Raw genomic sequence first — 24,819 nt, forward strand, 5'->3', positions numbered from 1 at the left:
AGTTCTGTGACTTCTGGCAAATGCATAGAGTTGCGTCCCCACCCCAGGAAAGGTGTGGAGCAGCGCCATCACCTCCCCGACTCCGGGCCGGATTCTCTCACGTTGCTCCTTTTACCGACCTGGCCTAGTTTAGGCTCTGACAGCTGCTGATCTGTTTTCTCTCCCTATAGTTCTGCCTATTCCAGAATATCCTATAAATGGGATGATGTGGTCTTTTGAGTCTGGCGTCTTCCATGTATTATAGTGCTTTTGAGATTCATCCATGTTATTGCATGATCTATGGTTTGTTCTTGTTTATTGCTGAGTATATGTCACAGTTCGTTTATCTACTCATTACCTGAAGGATATTTGGTATTCTTCCAGTTTGGGGCTGTTATGAATAAAGCTGCTAGAAACAATCGTTTACAGGTTTTTGTGTGAACATGAGTTTTCACTTCTAGGAGTAGGATTGCTGGATCATAGGGTAAGTGTATGTCTAACTTTGTGAGAAATAAACTTCTTTCCAGACTAACTGTACCATTTTGTATTTCTATCATTGATGTATGAGGTTTCCAGTTGCTCTCTGTCCCTGTCAGCACCTGGTATTGTCATGATTTTTATCTATTTTGAGCATTCTAATAGGTATGTGGCCTTTCACCGTGGTTTTAACTTGCATTTCTATTTAAATGTTTTGGGTATTGCTTTCAAATGAGGTTATAATTTTTAGAATTGAAAGAGGTAAATAGCAGTTATAGTAAATTGTTTTTTTGTATGGGAAAAAAGTTTTCATTTGTCAAGTGTATATATTTAAAAGGTAATACAATTTTGGTAACCTTGTTTCAGTATGTCTTTATACGTTCAGTCTTCAGTTCAGTCAACATAGCAGCAGAATAAGCCTTCTGTGCCCAGGATCGGCTCCGTCACTGCCTAGCTTCCCATCTTACAGCGGCCTCCAAGGCCCCGTGGGATCCGCTGTCTGCTGCCTCTCTGAGCTGCCCTTCTGGTCCAGCTGCTCTGGCCTCCTGGCTTCTTCCTGAGTACTCCATGTACACTTCCTCCTCAGGGCCTTTGCACTTGCCATGCCCTCTGTGCAGAAGGGTCTCCTCCCAGAAAACTGCTGGGCTAGCTCGTTCACTTCCGTCTGCTCATGTGTCACCTTCTCAGAGAATCTTCCCTGACCACCCTGTTGATAAGAACTGATATCCTTTGTCGGGCTTTGTTTTCCTCCCTAGTAACATTCATACCTGTTAGATTATACATTTACTTGTCTACTAGCTGTATCCTTCCACTGGAAGCAAAGCCCCAATGAGGGCAGTGACCCAGGGCCTAGAATGGTGCCTGAGATCTAGAATGTGCTGGCAGCGGGCGGAATGAATGAAGTCTCACGTCTCAGACTTAGTTCAACTGCGTCATCATAGGAAAGTGGCTGTCGGACTTTTTAAAAGCAAGATAATTCTTCCTCCAAAAATTTGGAAAGAACGTCGATCTGTAGGACAGATATTGTTGATACTTGATCAGTTTGAATTTATCGGATTTTTATGTTGTTTTTGTTATCTTTTTGTAAAGTGTTGAAAAAGTCTGGTATACTTTACAGTAGCAGAATACCTTTGAGTTAAACTGACCCAGAGTTTGAAGGGATAGTAAAATATATGTATTACAAAGTTGAGTTATTAGCAACACTTAACAGCTCTTTGTTCTCCCCCCACTACAACCCCTGCCCCCATCGTCAGGGAAGAAGTCTCCAGATGTATATAGTGTCTCAACTGCCAATAGCTGGCTGTTACTATGATGTGATAAGTTACACGTTCATGGGTTCTTGCGCAATTGACCCTTTGAAGAGAATACTTGCTGAGTATAGGTGCCTGTGCATTCCCCCTAGTGCACATGTGCTGATGTGGTGACCTTGACTTGTTTTTAGAATTTCACGTGAACAGACATGCACAGCCTGAATTAAAACAGAAAATAGAGACCTACATTTTCTTTGTCAGTGAATGACACATTTAAGAAACATTTCAGTATGGCACAGTGATGACCTGGGGAAAGCCCTGTTAGGAGTGTTGTGCAAAAGCCTTGGGGGGAACGTGAGACTGTGTGTTTGCAGTCTTCTGTGTGTTAACAGTTGGACTATAACATATCAGCTTGTTTAAAGGATAGTTCAACACAGTTAGACTCTTATGACTTACTCTCTTTCTTCACCCTCTTTTTTGAAACAGCAAATGTTGTTTCTCTGGTTTATACATGAACAAAATCTACTGAGCAAAGTGCAGTAGGCCAATGAATTTGATGTCTTTTCCAAAGGGCTGTTAGAGACGATTCTGAAGTCTGGGAACATAGTAGATGCTCAATTAGTGAACGTTAGATGTTGAATGAACACAATGAAAGTCAGAAGGGAAGGCAACATCAGCTGCTGCTGCTAAGTCGCTTCAGTCGTGTCCGACTCTGTGTGACCCCATAGACGGCAGCCCACCAGGCTCCTTCGTCCCTGGGATTCTCCAGGCAAGAACACTGGAGTGGGTTGCCATTTCCTTCTCCAGGCAACATGCAGAGTCCTCTTTAAAAGACAAAACCTTGCCTCACTTCCCTTCCTGCTGCTGCTTCTTGGGGGTCCACACACTTGGTTTGGAGCAGTGCTGACTTAGGGTTATTTTTGTAAAAGTGAGTAGAATGAATCTTTTTTCTCATGGGGCTGGCTTCCTGTTGGGAAACCCTGTTACTGCTCTGTATAGCCAGATCAGGTCCATGGGAAGAGCTGGACTAAGCAACCCAATTCTGGCCTAGAGTGGATGTTCAGAAGCCCATGTGTTCCCACAGGCTGAAGAATGACACCCAGGCCTCTGGTAGGCCCTCCCAGCCCCTTCCACCCAATTTGGACTCTGTCTCCCAGTCTTCCATGTCCCTTGTCCAGCTTGTGTTCCAGCCAGCAAGGAAGTTCCCCACACATACCCTGAATGCTTTGCCTCCTGTACTTTAAAAATTATAATGATGATTATTTCAATCACAGCAAGTATTACTACTAATATTTACTGAGACCTGGAAGATGCCAGGCACATGCCCTATCCTCACAGACCTGTGATGGACATACAGAGGAAACTGGGATATTAAACTTAACCTAAACCCAAGGTCACTTGGCTTGTGAATGTGAAACTGGGTTCAAGCCCTTATGGCGACTTCAGATCTCATGCTCCCAACCCACCATTGTCAATGCAGTCAGGATGGATGGACCTAAGACCTGCAGGGACCCTGTCTTCACTCCCTCTCCTGACTTCAAGGAAATCAGTGGAAACCTGCCAGAGGTAGGTTTTTCAAAAAGTGTGTTTTTATTTTATAATTATTCAGCATAAATTTGGAGGATTAGCCAATATAGAATTAACATATTAATTATGTTAAAATGTTAACATTAGCATCTGGACTCAGTTATCTATTGACAAATAATCCACACACACAGACACACACACACACACACACTCTCTCTCTCTCTCTTTTTCTGTCTCTCCTAGACTGGAGGTAAGGGGCACACATCATACCTTAAGACCAGAGTGGGCACCTGCCATGCCCACCATCTCCTGGGAGGTGTGGGTAGTCTTCCTCTCTCCCAAGTGGCTGCCAAGGCTATGACTGTGGAATGGATGCAGTTTGAGGGATCTCATCAGAGTGAGGCCCAGAGCCCTTATATTCTGCCATGGGAAGCTCCTTCCATGACTGGTTTCTTTAGGGCTTTGCTGTGATTGACTCTGTGAATGAATGAACCCTAATGTGCTGATCCTAGATATGATCCGTGCTCAGGCCAGCTCTGTCCTTGCTCACCTACCTGGCTGTAGGTTTTACTGGTATGCAATTTAGGCAGGTGCAGACTAGAAGGAGGGGGCCTTCACCAGGAGCGGGCAGCCCCTGTGTTATTATTGATCGGCAGCTGTGGCCAGAACTCTGGGACTTGGAGGTATAATTCAGATGCTCGTGCATCATAGCCCATTCCTGTCATATTCAAACTATTGGCTCCACCCCAAATGCCATTACTCTGTCCTCCCAACCGTATCCTAACATGCATCCAACACATTTGCTTCTGCTCTGTGCTGGACTCAGCCCCACCCAGGTGTAGATGCAATAGCGATAGCTCAACAGACATCACTGCTGCCGTCAGTCATGGAGCGGGTAGCTAGTCAGGGAGGCCATAAAATAATCACAGAAACAGAATGCAGCTTCCACGTGGTGAGAGGAGTGGGAGAAGAGCTGCTCGGCCCAGGGCTTTGACTCTTTTTGGAGGATCAGAGGGGCGGGAGGGCTTGCCTGAAGATGTGCTGCTCCAGGTGAGGTCTGGACGGGGAGGAAGGCTCACTCAGCGAGGAGTGGGAGATGGGGGTTGCTCCAGGCCAAGGGTTCAGCACAGGGAAAGGCTTGGTGGCTGGAGGTGGCTGTTGAAATTCCACTGGCCCTTTAAGCCAGTCACCAGTCACCTTGCAAATGGGGAGCCCTGTTCTGTGCCTTTTTAGCACTGGGTTCCTCAGGGTGTTTGACACACCCTGGGCCCTCTGAGATGATTCCAAGGGGCTGAGGGCCCACACTTGGCTGCCAGGAATGGCCATGAGCTACCCCTTCTCACACCGACTTCCTGCCTCAGGGCTAGCCAGGTGCCTCCTAAGCTCTGCCTCTGCCTGAGTCACAGCCCAGGGAGCCCAGGGACAGGGGGAGGAGTGAGCTGGACTCTGCAGTCCCCAGCTTCACAGCCTTCAGGCTTGATTACTCCATCGTGGGCAAGATCTTGCCGGCTGGGGGAGAGACGGAGAAGCAAGAACAGCCCTGCGCGTCTCATGCAGTGTGCTTGGACCTTTCTGGGCCATGAGGCTCACAGCGCCCCTGGTTTTCCATTTCCACTTACTGCAAAATTGAGAGTGATGAGTTCTTCACTGTTCTGGGCCAAGTTTCCCAGGAGAGCAGAAGGAGATATCAATTCATTGAACAAACATTTATTGCACACCCCCAATGTGTCATGTACTGAGCCTCTGGGCTCTGGTTCTTAGAGCTTTCAAGGTGAAATGGCTCCATTCCCTGTTCTTTGGGGCTCCCAGCCTGGTGCCATTCCTAATCCCCTACCCCTCTCTGGACTGGTCTGTGAGGTGGGTGAATGAAACCCCATATCTGTGCAAGGCTTTGTATCCTGGGGACGGAGACAGCTGACATAAACCCCAGGAGAATCTTATTAGTTTTCTGTTTCCAGCAGATGAGCATTCCCCAGGGCTGAGCTGGGGCCCTAACTTGGGTGGTCCAGCTACATCATCCAGCTGGAGAATGAACCGATGCTTCTCATGTTTTTTTTTTTTTTTCCTTTTATAAAATGCTCAGTCAGTCTTGAAGCCTCCGGGACTTTGTGGTGGCAACCAGAAATATTAGGGTGGGCAGCAGGGTGAGGAAAGATGGGGGCCAAGGGGAGAAGGCCCCCTTTTTTCCCCTGGACCCCTGAAGGAACCCCTGGTCAGTTTGGCTGGTGGTGGTCATGGGATGCCCCACTGGGCATACAGATCCTCTGTGCCGCACTACCTCCGTCTCCAGACCCAGTGCTCTGTTGCAAAATCAGGCAGTGCCCAGCACAGAGCCACTGGGCTGGCTACTCCATAGCTCACTGAAGATCAGCTCAGATGTCATGATGCAGAGTGCAGCCTTCCAGGTGGGACTGCCTGGGCATTGGCTGTGCTGTCCTGGGCAAGTTATGCCCTTTCTTGTTGGCAAGATATAAGTGCAAATACCACAAGCTGTACAGATAGATTGAAGACCATGCTCAATGTCCTTCACAGGTGCCTGGCATCAAGTCAGAGAACTTGAGAACCAGAGGCGGATGCTCGTTTCACTCTTCCCATCTTGCTTCAGGCGGTCAAGGTTCTGTGCCTCTCTGTGTGCTCAGGCGTAGTATGTGCTGCTTCTGGAGATGCTGGGATGGGCCCTGGGGTTAGCTGAGCCCTGCTGCTTTGTGGGGGAAGTCACAGCTCAGGTTGACCGTCTGCTGTTGCCCTGGACCCTTGCTGTTGGACGTAATGTGTTCTCTATATATTCTCGATGCTCAAAGTGTGGTCCCCCAGCCAGCATCCATGGCATCGCCTAGAAGCTTATCAGAAATGCAGCATCCCAGGCCCCTTCCAGACCCACTGACGTTATGTTTATTAGATTCCAGGTGATGCATGTGCCTTAAAGTTCGAGAAGCACCGCTCAACACTGTTTTAGCTCATGGGCATAGAGGCCTTACTCTGTTTTTGGTGTGTGGAGAAGGTACCTCTGGAAAGAGGAGGGGAGCAGAACGAGCAGATGAGATAACTGAAAACCAATAGAACTTGACCTGTGACTTTCTGCATCCCAGCAGTTGTCATACGGAACCTCCCTCAGCTGCTGACTCCTTCCTCCCCTAGGTGAGCTCCAGGGGCAGGGTCTCCGTGCTGTCTTTACCCCCTCCATGCCGGCTCACTGTCTGCCTCGCTGGAGGACTCATGTCTGAGTGAACATAGCAAATCTATTTCCATGGACATGTGAGTTTCCTCTTCTTGGTCCTGAAACCAAGGTGCAGATAGGGGTGTGGTGGAAGTGTGGGATGACTTGGTGTAGACTAGAAGGAGCAAGAGACTCGCTGCTGCTGCTAAGTCGCGTCAGTCGTGTCCGACTCTGTGCGACCCCATAGACGGCAGCCCACCAGGCTCCCCTGTCCCTGGGATCCTCCAGGCAAGAACACTGGAGTGGGTTGCCGTTTCCTTCTCCAATGCATGAAAGTGAAAGTGCTAGCCTTCCTTTGATCATGCTGGGTTTTCCTTCTCGGTCTCTGTGGCACATCCTCCTATTCTGCCCCTTTTCAGTGTGGGGTTGACCCGTACCTTGGTCCTGGACGCTCTATTTTTCTCTTGACGATCTCATCGTATCCCATGACTTTAAATCTGTGCCCTGGTGACTCTAACATTTGCATCCCTAGCCCTCATTCCAACCTCCTATGCTAGCTGCCTAGGGCACATCTTCATTTAGGTCCTGTCTTACTTGTGTTCCCTGCTGCAGACAGAGCCTGAGACAGGGGTTCTGGTGCAGGGTTTATGGAAAGCACGGTCTCTGGGGAAAGGGAATGAGGGAGACGAGGTAGGGCAGGGAAGAGGCTAGGCAAGGATGTGGTCCCACTTGCTTCTGTGTGGAATCTGAGAAAGTGAAACTCACAGAAACAGTAGAATGGTGTGGGGTTGGGAGCAGGTGGGGCAAGTGGGGAGATACTGATCAAAGGGTACACACTTCCAGTTATAAGAGGGATAAATTCTCAGGAACTAATGTGCAGTTTGGTGACTATAGTTAATAATAATGTATTGCATAATTGGAAGTTGCTGAGAGAGTAGATCTTAAGTGTTTCTCACCACACAAAAGAGGTAACTTTGTGTGGTGATAAATGTGTTAATTAGCCTTGATTGTAGTAGTCATTTTACAATATTTATTTTTCCAAAACATCATGTTGTATACCTTGAATATATACAAGCTTTGTTCATCATACTTTAATAAAGCTGAGGAAAAAATAATATGCTTCCAGGAAATGTCTGGCCTGGGCCTGATATACTGGATGGGGTTGGGGGAATAGGCATGTACCTGGTGTCCCTGGGTAGAGCTTCATCAAGGCAGGTCTGTAGAGAAGGTATGCAGTACTTTGAGCAATTAGGGGATGGATGCACTAGCCTGAGAGGGATTCTACTACTGTTGTCCAATAAGCATCTATGGCTTTGTTGTTCAGTTGCTGAGTCTTGTCCGACTCTTTACAACCCATGGGCAGAAGCATGCCAGGCTTCCCTGTCCTTCACTATCTCCTGGAGCTTGCTCAAACTCATGTCCATTGAATTGGTGATGCCATCCAGCCATCTCATCCTCTGTTGTCCCCTTCTCCTTCTGTCCTCAATCTTTCCCAGCACGAGGGTCTTTTTCAATGACTCGGCTCTTCAAATCAGGTGGCCAAAGTATTGGAGATTCAGCTTCAGCATTCAGTTCAGTTCAGTTCAGTCCAGTCACTCAGTCATGTCCAACTCTTTGCGACCCCATGAGTTGCAGCACACCAGGCCTCCCTGTCCATCACCAACTCCTGGAGTTCACTCAAACCCATGTCCATAGAGGCGGTGATGCCATCCAGCCATCTCATCCTCTGTTGTCCCCTTCTCCTCCTGCCCCCAATCCCTCCCAGCATCAGGGTCTTTTCCAATGAGTCAACTCTTCACATGAGGTGGTCAAAAGTATTGGAGTTCCAGCTTCAGCATCAGTCCTTCCAATGAACACCCAGGACTGATCTCCTTTAGGATGGACTGGTTGAATCTCCTTGCAGTCCAAGGGATGCTCAAGAGTCTTCTCCAACACCACAGTTCAAAAGCATCAATTCTTTGGTGCTCAGCTTTCTTCACAGTCCAACTCTCACATCCATACATGATCACTGGAAAAACCATAGCCTTGACTAGATGGACCTTTGTTGGCAAAGTAATATCGCTGCATTTCAATATGTTATCTAGGTTGGTCCTAACTTTCCTTCCAAGGAGTAAGCGTCTTTTAATTTCATGGCTGCAATCACCATCTGCAGTGATTTTGGAGCCCCAAAAATAAAGTCTGACACTGTTTCCACTGTTTCCCCATCTATCTGCCATGAAGTGACGGGACCAGATGCCATGATCTTCGTTTGCTGAATGTTGAGCTTTAAGCCAACTTTTTCACTCCCCTCTTTCACTTTCATCAACAGGCTTTTTAGTTCCTCTTTACTTTCTGCCATAAGGGTGGTGTCATCTGCATATTTGAGGTTATTGATATTTCTCCCAGCAATCTTGATTCCAGCTTGTGCTTCTTCCAGTCCAGCATTTCTCATGATGTACTCTGCATATAAGTTAAATAAGCAGGGTGACAATATATAGCCTTGACGTACTCCTTTTCCTATTTGGAACCAGTCTGTTCCATGTCCGTTCTAACTGTTGCTTCCTGACCTGCATATAGGTTTCTCAAGAGGCAGTTCAGGTGGTCTGGTATTCCCATCTCTTGAATAATTTTCCAGTTTATTGTGATCCACACAGTCAAAGGCTTTGGCATAGTCAATAAAGCAGAAATAGATGTTTTTCTGGAACTCTCCTGCTTTTTCCATGATCCAGCTGATGTTGGCAATTTGATCTATGGTTCCTCTGCCTTTTCTAAAACCAGCTTGAACATCTTCAGCATTAGTCCTTCCAATAAATATTCAGGGTTGATTTCCTTTAGGCTTGACTGGTTTGGTCTCCTTGCAGTCCAAGGGACTCTCAAGAGTCTTCTCCAACACCATAGTTCGATCTTCCCTTGCAAACTTTGTCCTCCTCAGACTGCTCCTATGTTAGTGGATGGCATCACCATTCACTCACTCATTTGTTCAAGCTAGAAATCTAGGGGTCACTCTTAATCCTGTTTTTTTTTCCCTTAACCACCCATCTGTTCTGTCAGCTAATCCTGTTGCATCTACATCCCAGATGCAATGACTTCTCACTCTCTCCACTTATACTATCCTGCTCTAAACTGATACTGTCCCCCTCGCCCCTCACCAACCACCCCCAGCTCTTGGCCCTGGAGAGCCTCATAACCTCACTATTGATCACCTTGCTTCTGATCTTTTTTCACATAGCAACTGGGGTGAATATTTTTTAAGACTTTACTTTTTAGGTTTTCAGCAAAATTAAAAAGAGGATATGGAGATTTCCCATATGTCCCCTGCCCTGACATGTGCACAGCCTCCCCCATTATCAGTATCCCCCACCAGAGTGGTACATTTATTACAATTGATGAACCAACATTGATGTATCCCTATTATCCAAATATATAAGGGTTTATATAAGGATTCACTCTTGGTGTACATTCTGTGGGTTTGGACAAATGTTTAATGGCATGTACTTTGACTTTACATTTATATTCATTATTGTAATTTAATATGGAGTGGAGTATTTTCACTGCCATGAAAATCCTCTGTGCTCTGCCTGTTCATCCCTGTCCTGCAACTCCTGGCAACTACTGATCTTTTTTCTGTTTCCATCATTTTGCCTTTTCCAGAATGTTTTGTAGCTGGAATCGTGCAGCGTGTGGCATTTTCTGATTGCCTTCTTTTACTAGTAACATGAATTTGTGTTTCCTCCGTGTCTTTTCATGATAGCTCATTTTTTAAAAATGTTGAATAATATTCCAAGTTTTGGCGATGAGGAATACAGCTGCTATAAACATCCATGGGTAGGTTTTTGTGTGGATGTAAATTTTCATCTCTTTTGGTTAAATACCAAGGAGCCTGATTACTGGATTGCATAATAAAGATATGTCTGGTTTTGTAAGAGACCACCAGACCATCTTCAAAAGTGACTGGGCCCTTCTGTGTTCTCAGCAGCAGTTGAAAAGCGTTCCTGTGGCTCCACATTGTCGCCAACATTTGATGTCAGTGTTCCAGGTTTTGGCCTTCCTTCTGGTGTGTAGTAGTATCTTGTTTCCGTTTGCACTTCCCTGATGATGTGGAGTATCTTTTCATGTGCTTATTTGCCTATCTGTATACCTTCTTTTGGAGAAGGCGCTGGCACCCCACTCCAGTACTCTTGCCTGGAAAATCCCATGGATGGAGGAGTCTAGTAGACTGCAGTCCATGGGGTCACTAAGAGTCGTGTCACTTTCCCTTTTCCCTTTCATGCATTGGAGAAGGAAATGGCAACCCACTCCAGTGTTCTTGCCTGGAGAATCCCAGGGATGGGGGAGCCTGGTGGGCTGCTGTCTATGGGGTCGCACAGAGTCGGACACGACTGAAGCGACTTAGCAGCAGCATACCTTCTTTGGTGAGATGTCTGTTAAAGTTTCTGGTTCACTTGTTTTTTAAAATTTTTCATTTCCTATTGGAGTATAGCCGATTAACAATGTTGTGATAGTTTCAGATGAACCGCAAAGGACTCATCCATGCATATACATGAACCCATTCTCCCTCAAAAGCCCCTCCCATCCAGGCTGCCACATAACAGTGAGCAGAGTTCCCTGTGCTAGACAGTAGGTCCTTTTTGGTTATCCTTGTTGGTTAAATATAGCTGTGTGTACCTATTGATCCCCATTTTTTTTCAATTAGGGGTGAATCTTTAAAAATCTTGTATCAAATCATATCATTTCCTTGGGTAGACTCTTTCAGTGCCTTTCCATGGTACTTAGGATGAAATCCAAACTCCTCAGCCCTGTGTCGAGTCCTACATAATCTGACCTTTGTCCCCTCTCCCCTTCCCATCGTCTCCCACCTCCTGCCTCAGGTAGGGTATGGTAAAGTCAGTAAGGTGTGACATGTCTCTCGTGTTTGTGCTTCTTTTCTCCTCAGCTTGGCTGGGAGGTTCTTGAAGGAGGAGCCATGATTGTCCCTGGATTTTGTGTGGGCAGCACATTCTTGACATTTAAGTCTGTGCTCAAATGTCATCCACCCTCCAGTCTTTCTTCAACCTCATGATCCAGTCACTTGCTGTGCCATCAACTGTTTTATTTTCTTCAGAGCACAAATTCCTGTCTGAAATGATTTGTCCATTTATTTGTGCACGGGTCTGTCTGTCTCAGCCCCCTAAGGTGTAAAGCCCATGAGAGCAGGGGCCTGGTGTATTTTACCCACTACTGTATCCCCCACACCAGCAACAGTGCTGGGTACAGACCAGGTTCACGTATGTGTTGACTGAATGACTGAGCACTAGGAGAAGTAAATAAAGAGATGCGAGGGCTGCAGCTCTCTGCTATCTTCAGGGGCCCATTTAACACCAGGCAGCTCTATCCAGAAAGTTCATTGTAGGTTAGAAATTGTCCTTTTTCCAACAACTTCTGCTTTTTCTTATCAAAATAAGCAGAGCAGGAAACAAACCCCAGTTTCCTGCTTATACCTCAGACCACCAGGAAAGACAGATCTGGAAAAATCTGAGAACACACAGAAGGGGTGTTCTGGCTCTTCCCAAGTGAAGACACACCTCCCCAGGGATGGCTCAACTCCCTGCAAGGGGCTTGTCTTAGGAACCCTCTGGTACTGAGGCCTACAGAGCTGGTTAACATCACAGTCTTTTCTAATTATTTTCCCATCTCCTGACTTGGTATTACCCAAACCCTGACAAAGACTGGAAGTTGCACGTTTAGAGAACAAACACAAGTAAGCTACATTCTCCAAATAACAACTTTGTTTGAAGGGCAAGAAACAGGACTTTTCTGATGACGGAGTCTTAGGCAGTAAGGAAGCTAAGCCAGCTGAGCCTCTAAATGGTGAAGTTCTCCTCTGAGGAGAAGTTCTTGGAGGACTTCAGCTCGGAACTAGGACCAATCACTCCCCTGAAGACTAGGTTGAACTTCAGTGTTTGATTTTGTGCCAGGGGGCCAAGGAGGCCTGAACCATCCTCCCTGCTCCAAGCTCTGGGTCAGGCCATGGTGCAGGAAAGGTCCGGATTTCTCTGGGAGCATGGAGAAGAAGAAGTGGAAAAAGATAGGGTTCCAGGGGCCAGGCCGTGGATACAGGGGAGATTTGGAGCCCTTTTCTTGCTGTATCTCCCACTCATCACTTCTAGTCCCAGGGGCTCTGCTGAGGACAAATGGCTTTTTCTTTTGAGGCAGCTGAGCCCTGCTCTATCTCACAACCAGCACCTCTGACCCAGCCTGTCACTTTGCTTCCAAACCAGCTTGTGGTCTTCACAAGTTCTGCTCCTCCAGGGGGCATAGTTGGGGACCATGTTTGCCTTGCTCACTATTGTAGCTCCTTGAGCAGAATAGTGCGTAGGCATCAAATAAGCATGCTTGGATGTTGAATTGTAGAAAATGCTTTGGGGGAAGAAGACCCCGTTGAAAAATGTGTTCTAGCCCTTCTTTCTCTGGTGACTTTGAAGAAGTTGCTTGACCTCTCTGTGTGCATGCTCAGTCGTGTCTGACTCTTTGTGACCTCATGGACTGTAGCCCACCAGGTTCCTCTGTCCATGGGGTTTTCCAGGCAAGAATACTGGAGTGGGTTGCCACTTCCTTCTTCAGGGGATCTTCCCAATCCAGGGATCAAACCCGCATCTCCTGTGTCTCCTGCATTGGCAAGCAGATTCTTTACCACTGAGCCACCTGGGAAGCCCCTTTGACTTCTCTGAACCTCAGTTAATCTCTGCCAGGTTGCTATGAGAGCCTGAGTGTGGTTATGATGGTGACATGAACAATGACCAGCGTTTACTGAGAACTGCCTGGTACCAGGCGTAATGCTATATTCTTTACATGTCTTTGCTGGCACTTCACTTGATGTCCAATACCCTGACGTGGTGGTTCTGTGATCATGCTCATTTTGCAAATGTGGAAACTGAGGCAAAGATAAGTTAAAATCCCTGCCCAAGGCCACAGACCAGAGCTCTACTTCTCATGACCAATTGAGATAATATGGGCAGGACGTGCTGTCAAGTTCTGGCTGACTTCCAACTGCTTCGGTATTATACTTCCAAGGAGGGTTCAGGCCTTGGGTTTGGTCTTGGAGGTCACTGACATCTGAGCCTTTGCCATGCGTGTGCTGGGCCTGACAAACACCAGACTGGAAGGGCTGGTGATTATGTGAGAATATGAGGGGGCCAGCAGGATAAGGAGCTGGACTCAGTAAGGTGGTCACAGGAAGGCTCTTCCTCATGCCAGTGAGGCTCAGAGTGGGTGCAGGACTGTTTGGGGTGAGGCTGCTTCTCTAGCCATTGCTCTGGTTTTCTGGGCGGAGGCTGGAAGGACTTGGTCCTCTTGTCCTGCTCACAGCTGAACCAAGCACTCGGCAAAACTGCTCAGCTGGGCCACCAAGCCCCCTGGGCCAGGGTTCCCTTCTGTCCTGTAACACGAGGTTAAGAGAGAGCCCTTGACAAAACAAGAAGAAGGGTCAGTGTAGGGAAGAGAGGGTAAACAGGGAGCGGGCAACGAGGTTGTGGACGGCTGCTGGCCTTCGGGCAGTGGTGCTCCTACTGGAGAGAAGGGATGCCTTGAGTAAGTTCAGGAGGCTTCAGACCTGAGACCCGGATGGGAGAAGAGACTGGCCCAGGGTCAGCCCCAGAGGAGCATGTGTGTGCGTGTGTGTGTGTGTGTGTGTGAACATCTGCATCTGGCACCCAGCTTGGGAGGCAGGAGGTTGGGCTGGTGGTGAATCAGCCTCCTCCTCCGGGAAGCGGGCCGGCTTCCTCGGCGCCATTGTGCCCGGGGACAGCTCTGACTCTTTTTTGAGATTTTCCTTGTCTGTATCAGAGATGATTTTTCTTGGCCAACTGCAGCTTTTTCAGAAAGCAAGACTGCAGTCTCCTCCTGGCCCTGATGAGTGTGATCCTCTGTTTGTTTATGCAGGCTCTGTGTGCTTGAGGCCAGAGTCAGAGCCAGATGGGGTCAGGGTCCAGCCCAGCACAGGCGGCTTTGTAGCTGGATTTATAGACTCTAGCGCAGCTCCAGCTCTGGGTCCTCCTCATCCTTGGTGTATGTACTTGGGCGGGGTCTTGGTTTCCTCTGAGCCCTACTTTGGGGTGCTTTCTGGTGGCCCCTTTTCTGCTTCCTGGGACCTTTCCTTCAGAGGGCAAGGGAAATAAGAATCTGCCTTATATGACTACTTGGTAGGAAAATCTAGATTAATTCATTTTGCCCAGTTAATATGTCCATCTGTACATTAGTAACATTAGGGTTACTAATATTACATTACATTTCTTCAGAGCCCAGATAGTTAAACCACATATTTATATGCTTCCTAGGCTTGTGTTTATTCTTATTTTCCACCTTTATCATAAATTCTCCAAGAGTGAGTCAGGAAGCAGAGCTCTTGAACCCCCAAGTGGTAGATGGTGTGAGTGCCGGGATGTTTGACAAGGACAGAAGTGTTTCTGGACAGGGAACTGCCCTCTGCAAGTCTCTTTGCCCTGAAGCAGTAGCTGTCTGGAGTGTCTGGATCTCTTGGTAAGACCTCTTCGAGAAATAGGAGCCTTTTCAGGAGAGACAGGCTCCCAAAGGTCATAGGAAAGGACAATTTTGGGACCAGCGTCTGCCATATTTGAGGTCCCTGGAACCTCTGACCCTTAGCAGAGGAAGAAGAAGAAACTGGCTGGAGCTACCCCACTCGCCTGTCCTATTTTGGTTTGAGAGCGGTGAGTGGTCCCAATAAGCATAGCTACCATTTATCGGGTGTCTACAGTGTGCCAGGCACGGGCTGAGCACACTAATATGCGTCATTTCTCTGGTCCTCATGAGATCCATGAAGTGGGCATTATTCTTATTTTACAGATGAAGCAGCTGAGGCTCAGAGAGGTTAAATGACTGTCCCAGGGTCACACAGCAAGTAAGTGCTAGACTCGGGTTTTGAAGTTCTGCTCTGCCTTAAATGTGCTGCACAGGCCACAGCAACGCCTGGGAAACTGAATGCCTTCTGGGACATTGGGGTGAGTGTTCCAAAGAATGTTCAAGAAGGTTCTGGAAGCCATTTGGGAGCTAAGTCTGGAGCATAGGGTACTGAATCTTGGAGGCTTCTTTTCGGAATGTGAACTCCCAGAGCAGGAGGGGAGAGAGACATGATCTCCAGGGGAAAGTACAAGCCAATAAAGAGCTTCTTGGGACTGGATTAAACACAGGTGGGACTTCTCAGTAGTACTAATTGAGAGTTTGGCTAGATGCCATGGGGCTTCTCAGTGTGGACACAGAAGAGAGAAGGCCCAGGGGTGTCAGGTGGGTGAAGGAGAGAAACTTTCTTACAAGAATACCTCTTTGTGGCGTCTGGACCCAGCTGGACACCGTCTCCTTTCTGGAGGTTTGACCAGGGTCTGGTGCAGAACTCAACAAGGGCCCATATTGGGGTTGGGTGGGGGGTATACAGAGGACATCACTGCCCCTGAGAGGAGCCCGACCCCCAAGCCCACCTCGGAGGCGACTGGGCTGCGGTGTCCACACGTGCTTCTGCTGCGCTTGCTTCTGGATCGTCTTGGCTCTGTTCCATCCTTTGCCTCCCACTGCCTCCCGTCCCTGGAGACTGACACCTCTGATGGGCCCTTCCCACCTCTGCACATCTCCAGTGGGTCCCGTGAGGCCCACCTCACTCAAGAAGCACATGTGGCACTGGCCTTGTGCCAGAGACTTTTCTGAGGGTAGATGGATGTGTGCCTGGGGCAAGGGTCAGGGGATACCAAGTCTTCTCTTGGAGGCATTAATGCCTGAACCGTAGCTCAGTTGGTAAAGAATCTGCCTGCAATGCAGGAGACCTGGGTTCAATTCCTGGGTCAGGCAGATGCCCTGGAAAAGGAAATGGCAACCCACTCCAGTATTCTTGCCTGGAGAATCCCATGGACAGAGGAGTCTGGCAGGCTGCAGTCCGTGGGTTCACAAGAGTCGGACACACTTAGTGACTAAACCACCACCACCACCAATGCCTGAACCAAACTGTGGCTTCCGGGAGGGTGTCTTTTTCCCTTTGGCGGCTGATAGGGTGCAGAGTAACACCACCCAGCCACTTCCGAACACTCCTGGCTGGGAGCCAGCAGCTGGGTCCCTGGGCTGGAGTTCGGAGGGCCTGAGGTCTGAGGAGGGTCCCCCAGGACACTGTAGACTGAGTCAGGGGTTGAAGTTGCTAGGCTCCAGGGCTGGGCTTCGGGAAAGTTCGCTCTGGCGCCAGAGGAGCCTGGTGAGAGGGCACGTGTGAAGCTTGCTCCTGACGAGGACCCGCGTCCCCCAGTGCCTGAAGCAGTGCTTGGCCTGGAGCGGGGAAGGCAGGAGGTGACCCAGTTACATCACATTCACTGAAGTGGGCTGGATGCAGAAGATGGTGACAGCCGTTTCCAGAATCTTCCCCTAAACCATCTCCTGAGCTGATTCTTTCTTTCCATCCCCACTGCCACTGGGTAGCCCAGATCCCTGTCAACACCTTGGGTCTGGATTTCTGCCGGTGCCTCTTAACTGTCCATTTTGCATTTATTCTCTTTCCCCTTCCATCTCTTCTACCCACAGTGGCCAGAATAACTAGCTGAAAATGCCAGTTTTATGAAGTGACTTTCCTGCCCAAGCCTCCCATGTTGCCTCTGGCCTGAAGGACTGAGGGACCCGCCTGGTGCTGACATAGACATTCTGCTGCAGGCAGTTTGGTCTTGCCTTTGTCCCTTGCACATGTGCGGTCATTTTGCCAAAAGCTCTCTCCCTTCCTCCTCTCAGCCATGGGCAGAAATCGTATCTGCTCTTCAAAGAGGTGCCCATGTCCTCTGCCTACTGTGTGGTCCCCTCGATTGCTCCAGCTCATCCTAGACACCCTGTAGCTCACTTGCCTTCACTGCTCGTGACAGTTAGGGGATGAGGCGGGCAAGGTATGGTGCCTTCCTGCTTGTCCATCTCTTCTCTGCAACCAGAGCATTGGCTTTTGGAAGGAAGGAGCCAGATCAAGTTCTTTTGTAGCCTGGGGGTTGGCCCTGGGTCAGACCTCTAACAGGGGCTTCCTGCGTGGCACTAGTGCTAAAGAACCTGCCTGGCAATGCAGGAGACGTAAGAGATGCAGGTTCGATCCCTGAGTTGGAAAGATCCCCTGGAGGAGGGCCTGGAAACACACTCCAGTATTCTTGCCTGGAGAATCCCATGGACAGAGGAGCCTGGCGGGCTACAGTCCATGGAGTCGCAGAGTCAGACATGACTGAGCGAGCGGCTGAGCACACATGCACGCAGGTCTCTATACTCAAGAAAGGGTTGTTGGATGAATCAATAGGAAATCAGCTTAATCAATAGGAAATCAGTTGCAGTGTAAGGGATTTATTTTTTTTTAATTAAAATTTTTATTTATGGTTGTGCTGGGTCTTCGTTGCTACGTGGGCCTTTCTCTAGTTGCCGAGAGTGGGGGCTGCTCTCTCTCTGGGGCACACAGGCTTCTCGTTGTGAAGGCTTCTCTTGTTGTGGAGCGTGGGCTCTAGACACAGACTCAGTGGTTATGGGGCATGGGTTTAGCTGCCCCATGGCATGTGGAATCCTGGTTCTCTGACCAGGGATCGAACCCATGTCCATGTATTGGTAGGCAGATTCTTCACCTCTGGACTACCAGGAAGGTCCCAGTGTGAGGGATTTAGATGAGCCTTAAGGAGGAATTTCTAGAGAGCAGTTAGATGTTTCAGATGTTTTGAAAGGATGACTGAGAAGGCTATAGCAGTACTAGCTCTTGTAACATCTATGAAAAATCAGAGAAGATTCTCCTGAGAATTGTCGTCAGGGTTGTGGAGGCGGTGTTGGCAGCACAAAAAGGGGAGGAAGGAAAAAAAAAAATGCCACGTCTGGTTGTAACTTCCATTTACAGAGGCTCTCTGCCTCTCCATTTCTGATTCTTGTCATTGGTTCAGGGCTTTCTTAGCTTTTCTGTCTTGTCACCCAGCCTTGGTCTGGCTGTAACTGAATCAGATTCAAGGGGTGGAAAGAGAAGGGAAGCAAGAGACAGGCAGCGGGGACGGTGGGGTGGGGAGGTATGCAAAACCTTGCCAGGGCTAAAACTTTGGAGCCATCCTCTTGTTTTGGGCATCCCCAACCAAACAGTGGCTTATGCCATCCTGTCCCCTGAGACCAGAGCGGTTCATCAACCAGCAGCCAGGTGTGTAGTTGTTGGAAGGTGCCAGCATCTGTCCCCACCTTCCCCCAACTCAACTTGGCCACCAGGGAAGTGGGAGGGGGCTTTGGCTTTCCAGAGATGTGTGGAACCACGGGTTTAGCTCCTCCACAGTCAGAGTTTCTCAAAGGATGCTGGGGTGGGGGTGGGGGGGTGGGACACTGGTTTTTTAGGAAACATGTTGTATTATGCAGTAGAATGCATGCCTGCCTGGCTAGAATAGGCCACGCCCCAGGGGTAACCTTCTTCTGCTATTTGGGGTGCTTTCTGGAGTGTATTTCAGATTGCTGCCTGCTGTCCCCTATTTACTCCCATCTCCCCAGGGGTGGGGTGGGTAGCCCTGAGGGAAGGGAGCAGGGGATGTGAAAAACAAAGGAGTCAGGAGGGAGGGGGCAGTGGGAGCCAGAGGGGCCTTCTGGTACCCATTTGGGCTACAGATGTAGCATGGTTCACATGGCTGCAGACCTCTTTCCCGGCTCACCACGGCCAGATGAGTTACATTCAGTGGGTCTCTGCTCCACTGTTCACTCAAGGGCAGTTTTATAGGTCTGGGGACTGATCTTTCTGCTTTGGGAATCTTGAGCCTGAAGAAGAGAGATGCTGGCTGGCACGGCCATGTCAATGGTCTCCTGGTGATCACAAGAGCTGGGATGGGAGGGATGTAGAGAGGGGCAAAGATGCTCTGTCAGGCAGGGCTGAAAGATGTGGGGAGATGGGGATACTGGTTCTCCTTCTGTCACCCCACAAGGAGTTCTGAGCAATTCTGAGATGAGCTATACGAGACAAGACCCACCTAGGGCAGCTGCTCTGAGACTTCTTGAACACATGGTGCTCTTACATGAAATCAAACCATATTTTAGTGTGTGCAAGGGGACACACTTATTATGTGCAAAGCAAAAATTTAAAAGTGATATGCTTCTCTGACATTCATTTTGCAACAAAACTGTACTCTTTGCTCAAGCAAAAAAGGGCATAGTTTTGTTGCAACCCAAGTGTTTTTGTTTTTATTTTAATCTTTTATTTCAAGCCAGTGACCCTTATTGGAAAAAATGAGGTCTAAAACAGTGTTTAGAGGAGTAATATTTACTTTTTGTGGAAGTCAGATGGCAATTGTGGGTTTGTAGTAACATTATTCTCCCATTGAAAAAAACTCATTGTTGCCCTCTCCATAAAGACATTTTGATTACAGTTAGTAACAGTCGTACTATTCTTTAATTTGTAACTTTTTAGAACTTAAATATTTTCCATTTCCTTTTGCCATGGTTCTGGATGATACGGCAGAAAATCACTGTACTATGAAATTAGAAAGAAATGCACTCACACAAATGGAAAATACAAAGAAAATGGGCAATTTCTATCCAAAGTTTAACCTTGCCAACCTATCCCCAAAGATTTTCAGTGAGAACATGTAGAACTCAGAATGTAGTTTGAACAACCTTGATTTAGTTAATAATAGAAGTATTAATATAGTAATAGCTTAGATTTATCAAGAACTTTTAAGGTAACCACCTAATCTTTCATCCTTTAATAGTAGAACTGCTCCATTTCCTATCTCCATAGATGAAGAAACGGAGATTCATCTATGGTCGAGAGTATCTTGACCAAGGTCTGAAGTTCAGGGACTGGATCCCAGGTCTGTCTACTCAAAGCCTGTGCTTTTAACACCTGCATTTTCTGCAGAGTACAGAGCACTTTCCAAATAGCATTTTCTTTGTTGTGTCCTGTGAAAGGCTCAGACCTGGTTCTTATTACAAATGTCATAGCTGCCTGGCAGTTGGAGAATTGAGTGAGTTTGTCATCCATCTTCCCCCCAGCTCATAAATATGGACAGTCCCCTTTCCCCACATCAGATAGAATGGCATTGACTCTGAACTTTAACCCCTCTTATTTTCACCTGTGTCAGAGAGCAGTTCCCCGAGAGATACAGAGCACCTACAATCCAGGATGCAGGTAGCTGGGAAGATGGGGTTGAGCTGAGCTGCAGGGGTGGGGAGTGCAGGGCCCTGGGAAAGTGCTGCTGTGCCAGGTGCTGGGGCCTGTTAAGGACCCAGAGTCTCTGTTTAGAGCTGCTCTCTTCCTTGCTGTCCTCCTGTCCTGTCCTTTTTTAAGGGGGTGTGTGGGAGGTGGTGAGAGTGTGGGGACAGAGTATTAGCAGATGACATTGTCTTGACTCAGTAGTTATGTGTGAGGACATATCCATGTCAGATAGCATTTTTTTCCAGATTGCTGAGCCTTGTTGTAGACCAAGGCTAGATCAGGTAACTCTTGGTAAAATTGTTCTCTGATCCTTGCTAGCTGTGATACTATGGAGTCATAGCTCTGGTTTTGGATTCTGACTGTGTGACCTTGGGCAGTTGCTTAGCTTCTCTGAGCCTCACAGTTTTCTCATATGCAAAGTGGGACACAGAGTATTACCTCTTAGATTGCAGGGTCACTGCAAATAATTTATGCAAGATGGCTGCACTGTGCCTTGCACATGGAAACCCTACAATAAATGAGAACCCCTTGCCTCTTTCTCCCTAATTTATTTCTATTATGACCCTTTCCCTACAATTTCTTTCAGAGTGCTTTTAAATTTTAGCTGTGCAATTAGGCACTTTATAGCCTAGGTTAGATAATATAGTCTTCTTTCTTGGAACTTCTGCACTAAAATATGGTGTTTCAAGGCTGTTTTCTGGTGGACCCCAACAGATTTAGATCTGATGTGGAGAATCTATTTAAAGAAAAGATGCTTCTACTTTAAGCATCTTCAAAATGCTTTAAAATACATCAGGACTTGGGAGGACATACTCTGTTGAGGTAAAAAGGGGCACTTGGAAGTTGTCTTTTTCTCCTTTCCCTGGGAGGATGTTTCCTGCACAAGTTCAAGTGCTAGAGCTTGTTACCCTTGCTGTGCTTAGTCGCTCAATCATGTCTGACTCTTTGTGACACCATGGACTATAGCTCGCCAGGCTCCTCTGTCCATGGGGATTCTTCAGGCAAGAACACTGCAATGGGTTGCCCTGCCCTTCTCCAGGGGATCTCCCCAACCCAGGGACTGAACCCAGGAATCCTGCATTGCAGGCAGATTCTTTACTGTCTGAGCCACCAGGGAAGCCCATGTTACCAATAGCCCTGTCTTTTTGGAGATCAAGCTGGGAGGCAGTCTCTCCTGGATCTTGACACAGTCTGAGCCTGAGCAACATCAGGACTTGGTCTGGGGGCCTCATGAATCCCTTTAACAGCAGGTTTTCAGGTTCTCTTTAGGGTGGGTCTGCTTTTCTGGATCAGCTCATGAAATGGCATTGGCTTCTGGGGGCTCCAGCTGTTATGCTTTAGACCAAGAATGTTCCCCAAGGAGTTTGTTACATGTGGATGGCTTGTCCTGCTTTGACTTATCCCTGCTCTGAAGTCCGTGCCTGGATCCTGACACTGTAGAGCTTGGAGGGACCGAGGACCTAGAAGGACATTATCTGTATGCGAAATATGAACGGGAGCATTGCAGAGACTCAGCACAGCCCTTGAGGGCAGGAACCATGTCACTGTGTCCCTTACTGCACCCACTGCCCAGCACCAGGCCTGGTCCATAGAAAGGTTAGTAAATGTTTATCCCATGAATAAATGTGGCAGTTTGTTAAGCCAGGATACAAAACTACTTTGCAAGTTTTGATTCATTTTGCAAGGAAGGAAATGCAGGGACAATTTTGTTCTAAAGGCATCTTGCAGGAATGGGAGGACAGATGGCCCTCTGTTTCCCTCCTATGTGTGCATGCGTGCTAAGGTGCTCAGTTGTATCCGACTCTGTGCGACCCTATGAATTGTAGCCCTCCAGGCTCCTCTGTCCATGGAATTCTCCAGGCAAGAATACTGGAGTGAGTTGCCATACCTTCCTCCAGGGAATCTTCCCGACCTAGGGATCAAACCCACATCTCCTGTAGCTCCTGTGTTGCAGGAAGATTTTTTTTTTTTTTTTTTTACTGAGCCACTGGGGAAGCCCATTTCCCTCCCATACCTGAAGTTGAGCTGCTTGTCCCCCAAGGCTTCATTTTTAGGCATGGACTTACACTTCTCCTCCATTCTCCTCCAGCCCCCACCCCCACCCCACCCCGCCCCATAAGACAGCATACTCAGCACCCATCATCACCTTGTAGTATGATGGCTGATGCAGGCCACACGTGCACCCTTTGGAAGGCTGCTGAATGCACTGGCAAACCTTGTCATACACAGTGTTGGACTGGAAGATGAGAGTCAGAGTTCCTTCAGTCGGGAAGGTTGAGACTGCCTCACCTGGCCACCTGAACTGGAGCAGGAGATGACGTGGTGACCAGGCTGTTGCCTGGGTGGAGGGACCATCCGGGCCCAGCATGACAGCCCATGGAAAGGAGGCCAAGTCTTTCTGTGTCTTCTTTACAAGAGCTGTGTGTGTGATGCAGAACAGGACAGCTGATCAGACGCCAGGAGATAAAAAAGCCCAGAGGAAGGCACCCTCCCCTCCCACTTCCAGGGAGGCAAGCTTCTCCCAGCCCCTGGCCTCAGTTTTGGTGGCAGCTTAGCTGAAAGAGGCAGGCCTGGGTCAGTGCAGTTTTGAGTGTTCTTCACTTTCAAACTCCCTTGAAACAAGCTTATTGTAGGAACCTTGGGAAATGAAGAGTCTAAAGGAAAAGAGCTGACTCATTGGAAAAGACCCTGTTTCTAGGAAAGATTGAAGTTAGAAGGAGAAGAGGGAGACAGAAGATGAGGTAGCTGGATGGCATCACCAAGTTAATGGACATGAACTTGGGCAAAGTGGGGGACAGGGAGGCCTTGGCATCCATGGGATTGCCAAGAGTTGCCAACTGGACAACAGCATAAAGGAAAACACCAGACAAACCCATCTATATTCCCACCATTTGGAGAGAGCCAGCGTTAACATGTTGGTGTATTGCCTTCTATTTTTTGTCCTCTCTGTCTCTCTCTCCGTCTCTGGAGTGCAAAGAAGATATCCTTAAGTAAACATGTGTACATATATATATGTGTGTGTGTGTGTATGCATGTATATATGTATGTCTAAACACACACATTTGTCTCTTTTTCAGTTCAGTTCAGTTCATTTCAGTCGCTCAGTGGTGTCCGACTCTTTGCGCCAGGCTTCCCTGTCCATCACCAATTCCAGGAGTTCACTCAAACTCATGTCCATCCAGTCAGTGATGCCATCCAGCCATCTCATCCTCTGTTGTCCCCTTCTCCTCCTGCCCCCAATCCCTCCCATCATCAGGATCTGTTCCAATGAGTCAATTCTTCGCATGAGGTGGCCAAAAGTATTGGAGTTTCAGTTTTAGCATCAGTCCTTCCAATGAACACCCAGGACTGATCTCCTTTAGAATGGACTGGTTGGAACTCCTTGCAGTCCAACGGACTCTCAAGAGTCTTCTCCAACACCACAGTTCAAAAGCATCAATTCTTCGGTGCTCAGCTTGACTGGTTGGAACTCCTTGCAGTCCAACGGACTCTCAAGAGTCTTCTCCAACACCACAGTTCAAAAGCATCAATTCTTCGGTGCTCAGCTTTCTTCACAGTCCAACTCTCACATCCATACATGACCACTGGAAAAACCATAGCCTTGACTTAGACGGACCTTTGTTGGCAAAGTAATATCTCTGCTTTTTAATATGCTATCTAGGTTGGTCATAACTTTCCTTCCAAGGAGTAAGCGTCTTTTAATTTCATGGCTGCAGTCACCATCTGCAGTGATTTTGGAGCCCCCCAAAATAAAGTCTGACACTGTTTCCACTGTTTCCCCATCTATTTCCCATGAAGTGATGGGACTGGATGCCATGATCTTCGTTTTCTGAATGTTGAGCTTTAAGCCAACTTTTTCACTCTCCTCTTTCACTTTCATCAAGAGGCTTTTTAGTTCCTCTTCACTTTCTGCCATAAGGGTGGTATCATCTGCGTATCTGAGGTTATTGATATTTCTCCCAGCAATCTTGATTCCAGCTTGTGCTTCTTCCAGTCCAGCGTTTCTCATGATGTACTCTGCATATAAGTTAAATAAGCAGGCTGACAATATATAGCCTTGACATACTCCTTTTCCTATTTGGAACCAGTCTGTTGTTCCATGTCCAGTTCTAACTGTTGCTTCCTGACCTGCATATAGGTTTCTCAAGAGGCAGGTCAGGTGGTCTGGTATTCCCAATCTCTTGAAGAATTTTCCACAGTTTATTGTGATCCACACAGTCAAAGGCTTTGGCGTAGTCAATAAAGCAGAAATAGATGTTTTTCTGGAACTCTCTTGCTTTTTCAATGATCCAGCGGATGTT

The 24,819-nt window shown here is 47.8% G+C and overlaps 1 protein-coding gene across 6 annotated transcripts in view; it reads left to right on the forward strand.

Moving 5' to 3' along the window:
• The window catches only part of SMOC1 (SPARC related modular calcium binding 1), a 146,343-nt gene that overhangs the window by 27,077 nt on the left and 94,447 nt on the right, over positions 1 to 24,819 (forward strand). The window contains exon 1 of one of the 6 annotated variants that reach the window (XM_061429272.1): positions 15,458 to 15,551. The exons of the other annotated variants lie outside the window; for them this stretch is intronic. The gene's annotated coding sequence lies outside the window, so the exon portion shown is untranslated. Of the gene's footprint in view, positions 1 to 15,457; positions 15,552 to 24,819 lie in introns of those variants that run through there. 6 annotated transcript variants of the gene reach the window in all.

The sequence above is a fragment of the Bos javanicus genome, chromosome 10 (assembly GCF_032452875.1).
Source record: "Bos javanicus breed banteng chromosome 10, ARS-OSU_banteng_1.0, whole genome shotgun sequence".
Lineage (NCBI taxonomy): Eukaryota > Metazoa > Chordata > Mammalia > Artiodactyla > Bovidae > Bos > Bos javanicus.